Raw genomic sequence first — 14663 nt, 5'->3', positions numbered from 1 at the left:
GTTATGAATCTGTCCCTCCAGCATGTCCTATTTATTTCAGTGCTGAGGTTCAAGTCTCGGCGTGTAGCTCGATGGGATTTGGATTTTTTGAGGTGCAGCATGTCCCTTAATTCCGGGTTGGACATGGCCTTATATGTCAGGCACAGGTCACCTCTGAGCAGGCGGTATGCCACTGAGTAGAGCTGGAGTTTCTTTAACTGGGCAGCATATGGCATCTGTTTGAGCCCTTTGATTCTCTTGGTGAGGTACTTTTGGGGTCTTTCCAGTTGCTGCAGGTGTTTGGTAAGGTACATCCCAAAAGGGGCATTGTACTCAATTATGGGCCTGATGAGGGATGAGTAAAGAGGCACGATGACCTCCCCTAATCTAGATGTGAATCCCTTCATGATTAGGTGGGCTATATAAAATGTTTTTCTAACCACTTTGGCCACATGGTTGTCAAATGAGAGATTGCTATCAACTTGGGTCCCCAGGTCCCTAATTACTTCTTCTGTACTTAATGGATTACCACCTATGTGGTAATTTGTGGGCACTTTGTTTTGCCAAAGGGGATGACTATACACTTTTGGCATTTAGCTTGAGGCCATGGCTCTGGCACCAGTTGTCTGTTTCTATGAGGCCCTTTTGGAGGATGCTTGTGTCGGCTGGAGAGTCGATTATGGTGCCCAGTTTGCAGTCATCTGCGAACTTGGTCAGCCACAGTCCTTCCGTGTTGGCCTGTACCTCCGAGAAATATATACCAAACAAGAGAGGTCCCAGGACTGAGCCTTGTGGGACGCCACTTGTAACTGGTTTGGAGTCTGACATGGCTCCAGCAATTCTAACCATGTGGGTTCTGTCCTTGAGCCAGTTTGCAACCCATCTAGTGACATAGGGGTTTATATTTAAGCTGGTGAGCTTATCTATAATGCCCGAGTGGGGTATTGTATCGAAGGCTTTTGCGAGGTCCAGATAGGCTGTGTGGACCACCTTCCCTTCGTCAATGGCCTTGGTGACTGTTTCAAAGAAGTCAACCAGGTTTAAGAGGCAGGATCTGCCCTTAACAAAGCCAAACTGGGTAGGATCCAGTGTCTGTAGGTCCCCAATATCTTTATTTATGAGGTCCATGATGATCCTTTTCATAGCTTTGCAGACCAAGCAAGTCAGGCTTATGGGGCAATAGTTTCCAGGATCCGTTGAGGCACCACCTTTGTGGAGAGGGACCACTGTTGCTGTACGCCATTCTTTGGGTACATATCCTGTAGTAAGGCTGAGATTGAACAGTAGTTTTATGTTTGGGTTTAGCTCTTCTTGGAGTTCATGTAGGACACAGCCTGGGACACCGTCTGGTCCCAATGATGCTGTGTTTTTTGCTTTGGAGAGGGCGGCTCCCACCTGAGCATCTGAGATGTCAGGGGGGCAGCACTCTGCTGGGATAGATATTTGCCCTTTTGGTGGGGAGGGGGGGGAGAAGTTTGTGCTGAACCTGTCAGCTAGGATGTTGGCAATGTCTGTGGGATCAGTGTATTTTTTGTCATTTTGGACTAATTCTGAGCATATCTGGGAATTCCCACCCAGGTTCCTAACATAACTAAAGAAAGCCTTGTGATTATCCTTAGTGTCCTGTGCAATTTTTCTCTCGAAGCTGGCCTTTGACGATTTTATGAGTGCCCTTAGTTTTTTGCTAATACTGATCAGAGATGCCTTCCCTTTTTGGGATTTTGCTCTATCATGTAGTAGCTTCCTCCTTCTATTGTATAGTTTGTTTATGGCTGGGGTCCACCAGACAGGTCGTCTGCCTTTGGAGGATTGGGTCTTGGTTTTATTTGGGATTGCATGATCCATGCAGTCCTGAAGGTGTTCATAGAATGCATTTATAAAGGATTCTGCGGTCTGGGCGTATTTTCCACAGGCCCGGGGGCTTTGAAGGATTCCACCTCGGTTTTGAGGAGTGTGAAATTTGCTTTAGAGAAGTTTTTCACTGTGGTTTTCTGGGCAGGGGGTGGGGTCGGGATGTGAATATCCAGTGAGATCAGTTTATGGTCTGATCTTACCAGTGAGGGATACACTTCTGGTCTGGAGCATAGAGTCCCTATGTTGGTGATGATCAGGTCCAGTATGTTTTCCCCTCTTGTGGGAGTGGTAACAAGTTGTTCCATAGCATTTGAGTTTATGAATTCTAGGAACCTTTGGGCAAGGGTGTTGGAGCTAGAGTAATGCTCCCAATCTATGTTTGGGTAGTTGAAGTCGCCCAATATAATGGTGTTCGGAGAGACCTTCCTATTTTCCAGTGTTCTCAGGAAGGCTGAGTGGGGTTCCTGGGTTTGGGAGGGTGGTCTGTAGCAGGCTATAAACTGGAAGGCAGTTTTACCCACTGTTAGTTGCACATGGATAGTCTCTGATGCTTCGTGCTTTGCCACCAACCTGGAGGTGTGGGTATCTTTGATGAATATCGATACTCCCCCTCCTTTTGTGGTTCGGTCCAAGATTTGGGGCCGAAAAGCATGGTATGAGGTATAACCTGGTAGTGCTGGGGTGCTCTCGGGAGCCCTGAACCAGGTTTCTGTTACTGCACAGATATCGATGTTCTCCATGCTAAGGAGAGTTTCGAGTGCGTGCATCTTGAGGTTTAGACTTCTAGCGTTGAGTAGCATTACTCTTAGTTTCTTATCCCTTGTGATACCTATGGAGGTGGGTTTGTCTTTTGAGCCTTGCATAAAAAGGCACTATGGGGGTAGCAAGAGCCTTTGCCAATATCCGAAAGCCCAGGGGTGACAGGTGCAAGCCGTCCCTAGCAAAGCATCGTGGCTTGTCGTGCATATCATCCCAAGCTGACAGGCATTGGATCCCCTTTGAATGACACCAATACTTAAGCCAATTGTTGAAATTGATCATCTTGTCTTCATACTGTGGCATCATTCTTGGTGAGGGTAAGATGCTACTCAAGGTCAGGGTCATACCAGCCTGGGCTACATGCTCAGAGAGCTCCTCTATGTCTCTTTTCATGTAGTCCAGGGAGGTACGTCTCAGGTCATTCACACCAGCATGGACAATGACTGAGTCATATTTGTACTTGCCTTGGAGTGACCTGAGTGCTTGTGTTATGTGGCGGATCCTAGCGCCAGACAGGCTGCTCACCGTGACCTTCTCCTTGTTCAGCCTGGTGAGCGGGACATCAGTGTGCCTGACGATAGAGTCACCTATTACAAGTGTATCAGGTGTGCAATACTTTAATCTTTGTCAGTTCCACTAAACAATTCTTATTACTTCTTTACCATAACTCTTTTCCTTTTCTTTCTACCTTATTTTTAAACTCCACATTCATTTTATCATTCCTAATAACGCCTGAGTACTTTCCACTACCCATTTCTTAAATTCCTCTCCTTTTAACAGGTAGATAGGAAAGTGCCAGGGTCTCATTTTTGCTTCATTATCCTGAATTTTCATTTCAGTTATTATTGGCGCATGATCTGAAATAGTTATTGGACGTGTGTCAAAGCTCTCAATTAAATGCACATGTCCCTTTGAATATATCATTTCTGTATAGTCTAGCTCAGTTTTTTTATCTTGGGGAAAATATGTAAATTCTCTCTTTGAGTTCTTACTACTGAATTCATATCTTCCATACCAAATATTTTTTATAAATTTCTTTAGAAATCTATCCTCTTTTGTTATATTTTCCTTGTAGGCCTCCCAGATACATCCTCACTATTGCAGATCAAATTCCATTCCCCACCTGTAAGTAATATTCTCTGCTAAAAGCTAATTATTTTTCCCCAAATTTTCTTAATCTTCATAGCAGCAGTTTTAGTTGGAATATAAATGCATGCCAACATAATCCTTATCCCTTGCCAGTAGCCCCTTACTACCACAAATCTACCATTATTATCTTTTTCCTATTCTGTCAGCATTGAAGCTCCTCTAGCAAATAGTATATGTACTCCTCTTTTCCTTTGTCCCAGATATTCTGCTGAATATCCATATTGAAATCCTTTCTTTATCAAATTCACATTCTCAGTTCTTTCCAAAGGTGTCTCCTGTAGCATTACTATTTCCACTCAGAATTTCTTAATATAATTTAATATTCTTTCCTTTTTTGTCTATTCCTGTGAGACCATCCACATTCCAAGATCATATGGAAAGTGTCACCATTATGGTAAGAAATCATTATTTCCACCTGTTATATATGACAACTTTTAAACATCTATTTCCAGCTTTTGTGATGCATACACACAGTAATGTTTTGCAGTTTGATCCTTTTTACTGATTTTTGGCAGGTTGATCCTTTATACTGATTTTTCTTATCATCTTCATTTGAACCTATGTCACATTTTACAATACTTTTTGTTTTAATGAAAGCTGCCATAACATTTTAACTTAACACAAACACACAAAACTTTGTACATTTTCAAATAAAATGTTTACCCATTATAATTGGAACAATTATCCCAAATAGCTGCAAACACAGGTCTTATCTAACCTCATGCTAAGACGCATGTTACTGTCTGTGTTCCTACACTGGTGTTTATATCTTCATTCCCTTCCCAGATGTGAAAAACAATTTGCATGCTTTCAGAAAACATTAACTTTTAGCCCTGAAGAAACCAGTGCTTTGTCCTTTATTGCTCTATAATCAGCTTGTCTACATGGAAACAAAAATGTAGCCCTCAGCTGCAGGCTTCTAAAGACAAGCTGACACATATATTGCTAAAGAAAAATATTTAATTACATTCAATATGCTCTCATTTACTTTTTTCCACTTAAAATGTGTTATCAGATTAACCCAAGGGTCTTAATCCAGGCATTCACCTATGCAAAGTAAGAGAAAAGATATCAGCTCTACATATATTACGATCGGTGTGCTTTTGTACCCCATTCCCTACCTCAACAACCCACGATTACAGCCTATTTACTTAAACGTGCTTTTGTCGAGCCTTTTTTTCCCCTCTTTTTGCATTGTAATGCTTGCATTTCTTAATGCTAAAAAAAAGAAAAAAGAAAGAGAAAAGGCATCTGTTTACTTTAGTATCTTTATACAACAATAACTAAAAGTGTTTTACCATAGAAACATGCATTTATATTTTAAACAGTTTTATGGAACTATTATTAAGAATAGAATTTTTTTTAATAATTTACCATTTCTTTCACCTTCACTTCGCCTTAGTTTCCTTTTAAACATTACCAACATGAAGTGAGGCAAATGGCTTTTATGCTCCCCATATGTTTAACAAAGTTAATAAAAGTCCATTCTTTCAGTTTTTCTTGTACAACCATATTTCAAAACCATGACCGACACTTTTTAATCTCACTTTTATTCACTAATGTCTATGTTGCTTGGCTTCTTCCTGTTTATTATCATTAGTCTTCTACTTTTCTCTGTCTCTCAAGCATTTTCCTTTGGAACACTGGAAAGTGTTTCACTGGCAAAGTTTTTCTACGAGCTTTATTATCAAATGAATGAGAAGCTCTGAGCATGTTTGACAATTTTTTCACTAAATTACTGGAAGTTATTTCTTGCAGTAAGCTGAAGCTTCAATTGCTTTTTCTGAACAACTGCAGGATTCTTTCAAGTCAATGTTTTCTCTTCAATGCTTGTAGTTAATTTTCTTTTAGAGTTTCTTAGTTTTGTATTTGCTGGCATCCAGGCAGTGCACTTACTAGCCAATAGCAGAATTTACGAACAGTGACAGAGTTCCTGGCCCTTGTCTTTCAGTTTCTTTTTTCACACTGGGAACGCTAAGGTTAAGCTGCTGATTACTTATTTAATTAATTAATTTATTTATTGTCATTTGTTAACTGGGTTGGTCTAACTGAGCCAATGGCCCATTTTCAGTGGAGACCCGAGAAGAAAAGTTCCAATTGCAAATTACAGTCATAAAAAAGAAATTACAGTCATACAAAAAGGAATTTACATGATCATTGTCCATCCATCCTGGAAAGCCAATACAATCAGTATTTTATACCTTTTCATAAAGGTTTAAGGGGCCAGCCCAGGGGTGTATTTTTAATTTCTTATCCACTCATCCTGGGGCCATTTGAAAAGTGTATTGGAGATACTTTGTTTAACTTGAAGGAAGAGACTATTCCAGGGGAGGGAAATTCTTTGACAGAGGTACATATTCTGCCATTAGATTATGTTTATGTTGCATCTAAGGTTAAGTTTCTAATACTGAAATGTATGGTGTTGCATGTTTTGTGAATACATCATACAAGACAGGGTTGTTTAAAGCCTTCAATGATAAGCAGAGGTCACCCTGCAGAAGACTGTACAAGACTGAAAATAGAGATATAATATTAAGGCATTGTGCATAGGACATAAAATGCAGGATCTTGATGTTCCTAGTAAGGCAGCATTGGGGTGTTTCAACGTTGGACTGTTACGTGATAAAGGAAGCATTATATTCAATTATAGGTTTGTTAAGGGAGCAGTAGAGAGGAATGTAAACATCCCTGGATCTAAAATATATACCTTTGGTAATTAACTGAGCAGGGCAGAAGGATTTTGTAACAACAGCAGAAACATTCTAGGCAAAAGGAAAGCTCATTGCCTATAAAAGTTGCCAGGTCCCTAATGACTGTATTGATTTTGAGAGGGTATCTTCAGTAAGGTAGGTACTAAGATGCACATGTTTACCAAAGGATGCAATACGGTAACACTTTTCTCTGCTTAGCCTTAGTCCATAGTCCTAACACCATGTGTTTGTATGTGATAGACCATCTTGTAGGTTCCAGGAATCCTGAGAGAGTGATGATAATTCCATGATTTCAGTCATGTGCAGACTTTGTTAAACAGAGATGCTTGATATCAGCTTGACACCAGAGAACTAGATACCAAACAGAAGTAGCAGAGTCTAGATTCCAGTGGGAGCCCACTGGTAGCAAGCTTTTTAGTGGAGAGAGTGAATTCAGTCCTAATGTGATGGCTTTGCCTGTATTCCAGTTTACTCTACAGTGTGTTACATATAAATTTATATTTAGTTTGATTAGTTTATATACAATGTCTGAGAGAGCAATGGTGTCAAAGGCCTTATCCAGATTCAGGTATACCATGTGTGTACTGTTGTATCCTCATCCAAAGCCTTTATGACTTTTTCAACGATGGCTACTAGGTTAAGCAGGCAGGATCTACCCTTTACAAACCAAAACTCATTTAGCTCAAGGGATTGTAAGTTGCCACTGTCCATGCTAATCAGGCCTATAATTAAGTGCTCCATTGTTTTGCAGTCAAGACTGGAGATGCTTATTGCTCTGTAGTTGCTGAGATTAGTGGTGCGGCCACCCTTATGAAGACAGACAACCACAGCATTTTCCATACTGTTGGCACAAATCCATTTGAGAAGTTGAGGTAGAAAAAATTCAGGAGGGCATCTGTGAGACACTGTTTCGTGCTAACATAACAGAATATATGTGATTAACGGAGAAAAAGGCAAACTAGTATGCACATGGAAAAGAAAAGGATCCAATCACAAGAACAATGGAAAGTAATGAGTGCAAATGTCTGCAGTCTGAGTGAAAAAGTTACTTCAACTAGTGGCGCTGATGTAAAGAAAGTTTTCATACTGTTGCAGCTGCAGAAACATGGTAGACAGAAAACCATGACTGAGATTCAAGCATGTCATGGTACAAATTTTATAGGAAGGACAGGCAAGATAAAATCAGAAGAGTTGTAGCTTTCTGTATAAGGGAACAGTTCAAATACAACATGAAGATAAACATGGAAGAGAGGAGGTACTGTTAGCTACACTCGGGACTGAAAATAACAGGAAAATGTGTACAAGGGTTGTATGTAGACTCTCTTATGAGAAGAAAAATGCAAAATGTAAGGTAATATCAGAGTGGCACAGAAATTGGTAGAAATTGCCGATTTAGACTTTAGTGTGTGACATGCAGATTGGAACATTACAGCAATAACCAAAGACTGGGTGTGATATACTGAAGATTTGCCTACGGTTGGTATGGTTTAATCATGAGGGTTAAGCCTGAGTGATTAACCAAGGGCAACTGAGGGTAAATCTTCAATATGTCACACCCCGGAGTGGGTTACTGCTATTATACAATGACATTATTTAAGGAAAAAAATATTTATTAATTAATAAATGAATGAATGAATTAATTAATTTGTGTGGGTTGCCTCTGGGTCTTCTGATTTCCTTCCATATTCCAAAAACATGCATCTGGAGCATTTCTACCAGGACCTCCACTGAAAATGGACTCTGTCCCAGTCGGGCTTTCCCGGTAAACAAATAATAAATAAATATATAAATAAAGTTTGAAACTTGGACATTTCAGAGGTACGAGGGAGACACGACAGGGAAAATGCAAGGAAAATCAGGTACATTATGCAAAACTAAAGAAATGTACTTGATTATCCTTTATTTCTGCCCTCTCTCTCTCTCTCGTACCTCTGAAGTGTCTGGATTTCAAATTTTATTGTTTTTTTGTTAAAAAAAAAAAAAAAAAAAAAAAAAAAAGCAGTGAAGATCTTCCTTTCTCTATTGCTTCCGTTCCAAAGCCATAATGTACTGTGTAAGCATGAGAACGTAAGTCCTATACACATGCGCAGTGCATCAAAAAAGCTCCAGGATATGGAAAGAAAGCAGATGAACACCACAATGCCATTATACAAAGAGGGGAGCTTTGAGCAGCCTATCTGTCCCTGGAGGAGTGGTTTCAGACCAGAAATTAGTAGTTTGTTGGCCATTTTGGGCTAATTTCTATCTCTTTCATTTCCCTGCTATAAAACCCGCATTTGCAAGGTTTTTATGCTTGTATACAGCTCAGCAAGCTCCTGCCTTTTGCCCTGCAGGGTTATACAGCAGCAGAGAGACAAAAGAGATACTTTGGAGTGATTACATATAATTTTTCTGCATTTTCATGGTGCCTTTAGCTAATTCCACCTAAAACACCAATTTTTTTAGAGTTTCTGTGACTTAAAAAGCTTGTTTCAGCTACATATTGTATTTATTTTACTGCCTGCACTTTAACAAAGTTGTTTTTGTGTTTAAATTACCTGTTTAACTGCTGTAGGCTACACACTCAAGTGTGATAGCCATTTTTGTGCATTTAAAGTGTTTTTTTGATGTATCTGCTTTATTTTCCTGAAAAAAAACAAAAAAACGAAAAAAAAATACTTGTTTTCCCGCCTTTCTAAGCTAGTATAGTCCAGTCTTCAAGTTAGTGCTGAATTCAGGGCTGTGTTACAAGTTTCTGTGTTTGCCCATACCTTACTTGGATAGAAGGAAGTTTTTCTGCTCACCTATGAGAGAGGGGAGCTTTGAGCAGCCTATCTGTCCCTGGAGGAATGGTTTCAGCCCAGAAATTAGTAGTTTATTGGCCATTTTGAGCTAATTTCTATCTCTTTCATTTCCCTGCTATAAAACCCACATTAGCGCAGTTTTGCATGCCGGGCAGCGCCGGTTAGCTAGGGTATAACTATTCCTGGCTCCACAAAGTCTACTCTTCAATTTTTCCCTTGGAACTAGACAAACTTTCAACTTAAGCCCTCAAACCATTCACTTCTCAGTCTGGCACTTGCTCAAAACTCATAGCAAGCACTAATAAACCTTAGCACTAGACCCCCGTATACTGTAGAGAAGGACAAGGCTCTCTATTCGACCTTACCAGCCAATCAGTAAAACAGTTCACTGTACCTATCCAGGCATGTCCAAAGGGCAGTTTCAGGTGTACTCTCTGGTCCAAATGGTGAATCTGGGCATTTTAAGGCAATGTTACAACTGCCTCATGTACACAGACAACCCTCTCCTCCTACCACCAAACACTAATACATGCGAGAGATGCAATTATACAGCCAAACTGGAGGCTCAGCTCCCTCAACCCAAGACTGGACCAGACAGTCAAGAGGAGAAGGGAATTACTTGCATCACACCACCAGTCTCACATAGACCTATGAAACCAGCAACGGCAAAATACACACATAAATACACAAAAACATATTCAGAGGCTCTTAATAAAAATCTGCAAAAGCAACAGAGACCTCTAAAGCAGACATCCAAGCAACCTTCACCCCCCAACACAAACCATGAAACACATACTTCACAAAATCAGTGTGCCATGCAATCACAGCCCTTAAGGCAAAATAACATACCCAACACACTAGTAATAGGTGACTCTATTGTCAGGCACACTGGCATCCCACTCACTAGGCTGAACAAGGAGTAGGTTACTGTTAGCTGCCTGTCGGGTGCCAGGATCTGCCACATAACACAAGCACTCAGGTCACTCCAGAACAATTACAAATACGACTCTGTCATTGTCCATGTTAGTGGGAATGACCTGAGCCGTATCTCCCTGGACTACATGAAAAGAGACATGGAAGAGCTCTCTGATCACGTAGCCCAGGCCGGTATGACCCTGACCCTGAGTAGCATCCTGCCCTCACCAAGAATTATACCACGGTATAAAGAAAAAATTATCAATTTCAACAATTGGCTAAGCTTCTGGTGTCATTCAAAGGGGATCCAGTGTCTGTCAGCCTGGGATGACATGCTCGACAAGCCACACTGCTTCGCTAGAGATGGCTTGCACCTATCACCCTTAGGCTTTTGAATAATGGCCAAGGCTCTTGCCACTCCCATAGTGCCTTTTTTAGGCAAGGCTCAAAAGACAAAACCACCGCCGTAAATAGCACAAGTAACAAAAAACTGAGGGTAATGCTACTCAATGCCAGAAGTCTAAACCTCAAAATGCATGCACTTGAGGCACTCCTCAGCATAGAGAAAATCGATATATGTGCAGTAACAGAAACCTGGTTTAAGGCTCCAGAGAGCACCCCAGCATTACCAGGCTACATCTCATACCATACTTTTCGGCCAAAAAACCTGGACCGAAATACAAAAGGCGGGGGCATATCCATATTCATCAAGGATACCCTCACCTCCAGGTTAGTGGCACAGTACGATGCTTCAGAGATCATCCATGTGCAACTAACAAAGGGCAGAACTGCAATTCAAATTGTAGCTTGCTACAGATCACCCACCATATCCCAGGACCCCCATTCCTCATTTCTGGAAACACTGGTAAACATAAAGGTCTTACCAAACGCCCTGATATTGGGTGATTTCAATTACCCAAACATTAACTGGGAGAACTACTCAAGTACTAACTCCCTTGCCCAACATTTCCTAGAATTTATAAACTCAAATGCCCTGGATCAACTGGTTAACACCCCTGCCAGAGGTGACAACATATTGGACCTGATCATCACCAACATGGGCAACTGGTATTCCACACCAGAGGTCAACTCCTCGCTGGTTAGATCTGACCATAAACTAATCACTCTAGATATCCACATTCTGCCACCACCCCTGGTCAAGGAAACCACCCTGAAAAACTTTTCAAAAGCAAACTTCACGTTATTTAAGACCGAGGTGAAAAGTTTCAAATCCCCCATGCTAAAGAATAATGCTCCCAAGCTGCAAAATCCTTTACTAATGCACTCTATGGGCACCTACAAGAATGCATGGATCATGCTATCCCAAGCAAAACCAAGACTCACTCCTCCAAGAAAAGGAAACCAGCCTGGTGGACCCCTGCCATAAACAAGCTATACAATAGAAGGAGGAAACTAGTACAGAAAAGAGTAAAATCCCAAGAAAGGAAGACATCTCTGATCAGTATCAGCAAGAAACTATGATCCTTCATAAAATCATCCAAGGCTAGCTTCGAAAGAAAAATTGCCAAGGACTCCAAAGATAACCACAAGGCATTCTTTAGCTATGTCAAGAATCTAAGTGGCAATTCTCAGATCTGCTCGGAGTTAGTGCAGCATGGCACAAGATACACTGAACCGATCAATATCGCCAACATCCTGGCAGACAGGTTCAGTGCAAATGTCACCCCCCCATACCCCCAAAAGGGCTCATAACCATACCAGAAGAATGTAGTGCCCCTGAAATCACAGACACTCAGGTTAAAACAGCCCTCTCCAAATCCAAAAACACAGCATCAATGGGACTGGACAGTGTCCCAGGCTGCGTCCTACATGAGGTCAAAGATGAACTAACCCCTCACCTAAACACACTGTTCAAACTCAGCCTCTCCACGGGCTATGTGCCTATAGAGTGGCGCACAGCAACAGTTATTCCGCTCCACAAAGGTGGAGCCACAACAGACCCTGGGAACTATCACCCTATAAGCCTGACTAGCTTGGTCTGCAAGGCTATGGAGCGCATCTTCATGGATCTATTAACAGAGACAATGGGAATCTCCAAACACTGGACCCTACCCAGTTCGGCTTTCTTAAGGGCAGATCATGCCTCCTAAACCTGGTGGACTTCGTTGAGACAGTTACCAAGGCTATAGATGAGGGAAAGGTGGTCCACACAGCCTAGCTAGACCTCGCACAGGCCTTCAACACCATTCCCCATTCTGGTATTATAGACAAGCTCACCAGCCTGAACATAAACCCCTACATCATGAGATGGGTTGCCAACTGGCTCATGGACAGAACCCACATGGTAAGAGTTGCGGGAGCTAGGTCTAACTCTAAACTGGTTACAAGTGGCATTCCCCAGGGCTCAGTACTAGGACCCCTCCTGTTCAGCATATACTTCTCAGAGGTACAAGCAAGCACAGGAGGACTATGGCTGACCAAGTTTACAGACAACTGCAAACTAGGGGCTATAATTGACTCTCCAGCTGACACAGACATCCTCCAAAAGGGTCTCACTGAGACAGATGCCTGGTGTCAAAACCATGGCCTCAAGTTAAATGCCACAAAGTGCATAGTCATCACCTTTGGAAAAAACAAAGTATCCACAAACTACCACATAGGTGGTAGCCCCCTAAATACAGAAGATGTAATAAGGGATCTGGGGACCCAAGTAGATAGTAATCTCTCCTTTGATAATCACATTGCCAAAGTGGTTAGAAACTCCAATCCTTCTATGTGGCCCACCTAATCACAAAAAGGTTTGCATCCAGATCAAAAGAGGTCATTGTGCCCCTCTATGCATCACTCATCAGACCCATCATAGAGTACAACGCCTCATTTGGGATGTACCTTACAAGACACTTGCAACAGCTGGAAAGACCACAGAAGTACCTCAGCAAAAGGTTCACTGGCCTCAAACAGATGCCCTATGTAACTCGACTGAAGAAATTCCAACTGTACTCGGTTGTATACCACCTACTCAGAAGTGATCTCTGCCTGACATGCAAGGCCATGTCCAACCCAGAATTGATGGACATGCTCCACCTAAAGAAAAACATATCCCCTCGAGCCACATGCTCTAGGGATCTAAACCTCACTACTACAATAAATTGGACATGCTGGAGAGATAGATTCCTATCCCAGAGCCTTCCCATGCTCTGGAACAAGATTCCAAACTACATTAGGCAGAGCTCCTCACTAACACTCTTCAAGAGAAACTTTGACGAGTGGATGGGAAACAGAAAGTTTACCCCGGGCATCATTTCAGTGGCTTTGCTGGACAGAGGCACAGGGAACTAATCTAAGGGTGTGGCAAAAGCCAACACATTCTGGCTAGGCTTATAAATGCCTTTGAGCAGATGGCCTAGTACCTACCTATGAACCTATGAACCTAAAAGTATGCAATTTTTTTCTTAAATAATTTTTATTTAAACATATTAAATAATAATTAAAAAAAACTCAAGAACACTGGAAGGCCCAGTAGCATATATTAATAGAAGGACGTCCGGGTGACCAGACTTTTTTCTTTTGGTATATGCTAGATTTTACAATGCTGGCTGGGCTGACCAATCAGAGTGCACATTTTTGAATGTTAATGGCCAGTCATTTTATAATAGCACTCAACTGGCATGCAAAGTATTTCTGGTACTAGAGCCTTCCTAAGAAAGAACAGTCTTGGACTTGTTACTCACATATTGCAGGGTTGTTGTTGTGTCTTTTGGCTTTTCCTGGTTAGGGGTCGCCACAGCGGAACTCCAGTCTGCTAATGATTGGCAGTAGATTTTTACGTGCCGAGTTGTCAGCCCTGATGCACAACCTTCAACGAAGGTATGCCCATTCACGGATGTCTCCACGCAGAAGATGCTCTAGCTGAGAATCGAACCAGACAACGTCTTACTGTGAGGCGACAATGCTATTGCAGCACCACCACCGCAGTACGGACGTTAGAAGCCATTTGTAAATGTGTGATTGTTAAACAATACAGATCAACATTGGTATGAATACAGATTCAAACAAAGCAAAAGTGAAAGCTCTGGACTGGATTGTAAACACAGACAACTGTAGTGTCTTAAAAAGGTCCTAATTAGCAGGTATAAAAGTTCAGTGAAAGAGCATTGAGTGTACTTGGAAACATTACTGATTTTTTTTATTTTACTTTGATAGTTTAGCACAAAGGATAATGATCTTTACCTGCTAACAAGCTTCATTTTGTAGCATTGCTATGTAACTCTGAACAAGTCAGTTAACCAGACAGCATTTCTTGGTTATTCTTGTGCCTTATGCATTTACCTAGTTTACAAATAACAATAAAAAGAGAAAGAGGAATACTAACAAGGTTTTTACCTACATATTTTGAGAGAAAGAGTACAATTCACTCCTTTAGTCAGCATAGTTTTCCTTTGAAGCACAAGCTAAGTACGTAGTACAAGATATATAATATGAACAAGAGCCTCTCTGTTTATGATATTCTTTTCATACAATACTGTTCCCAGCAATGTATAATAGTAAAAAT

Source organism: Protopterus annectens, chromosome 1.part1 (genome assembly GCF_019279795.1).
Source record: "Protopterus annectens isolate FY-2018-M chromosome 1.part1, PAN1.0, whole genome shotgun sequence".
In the NCBI taxonomy this organism is placed as follows: Eukaryota; Metazoa; Chordata; order Ceratodontiformes; family Protopteridae; genus Protopterus; species Protopterus annectens.
Note: the sequence above shows the minus strand (reverse complement) of the source record.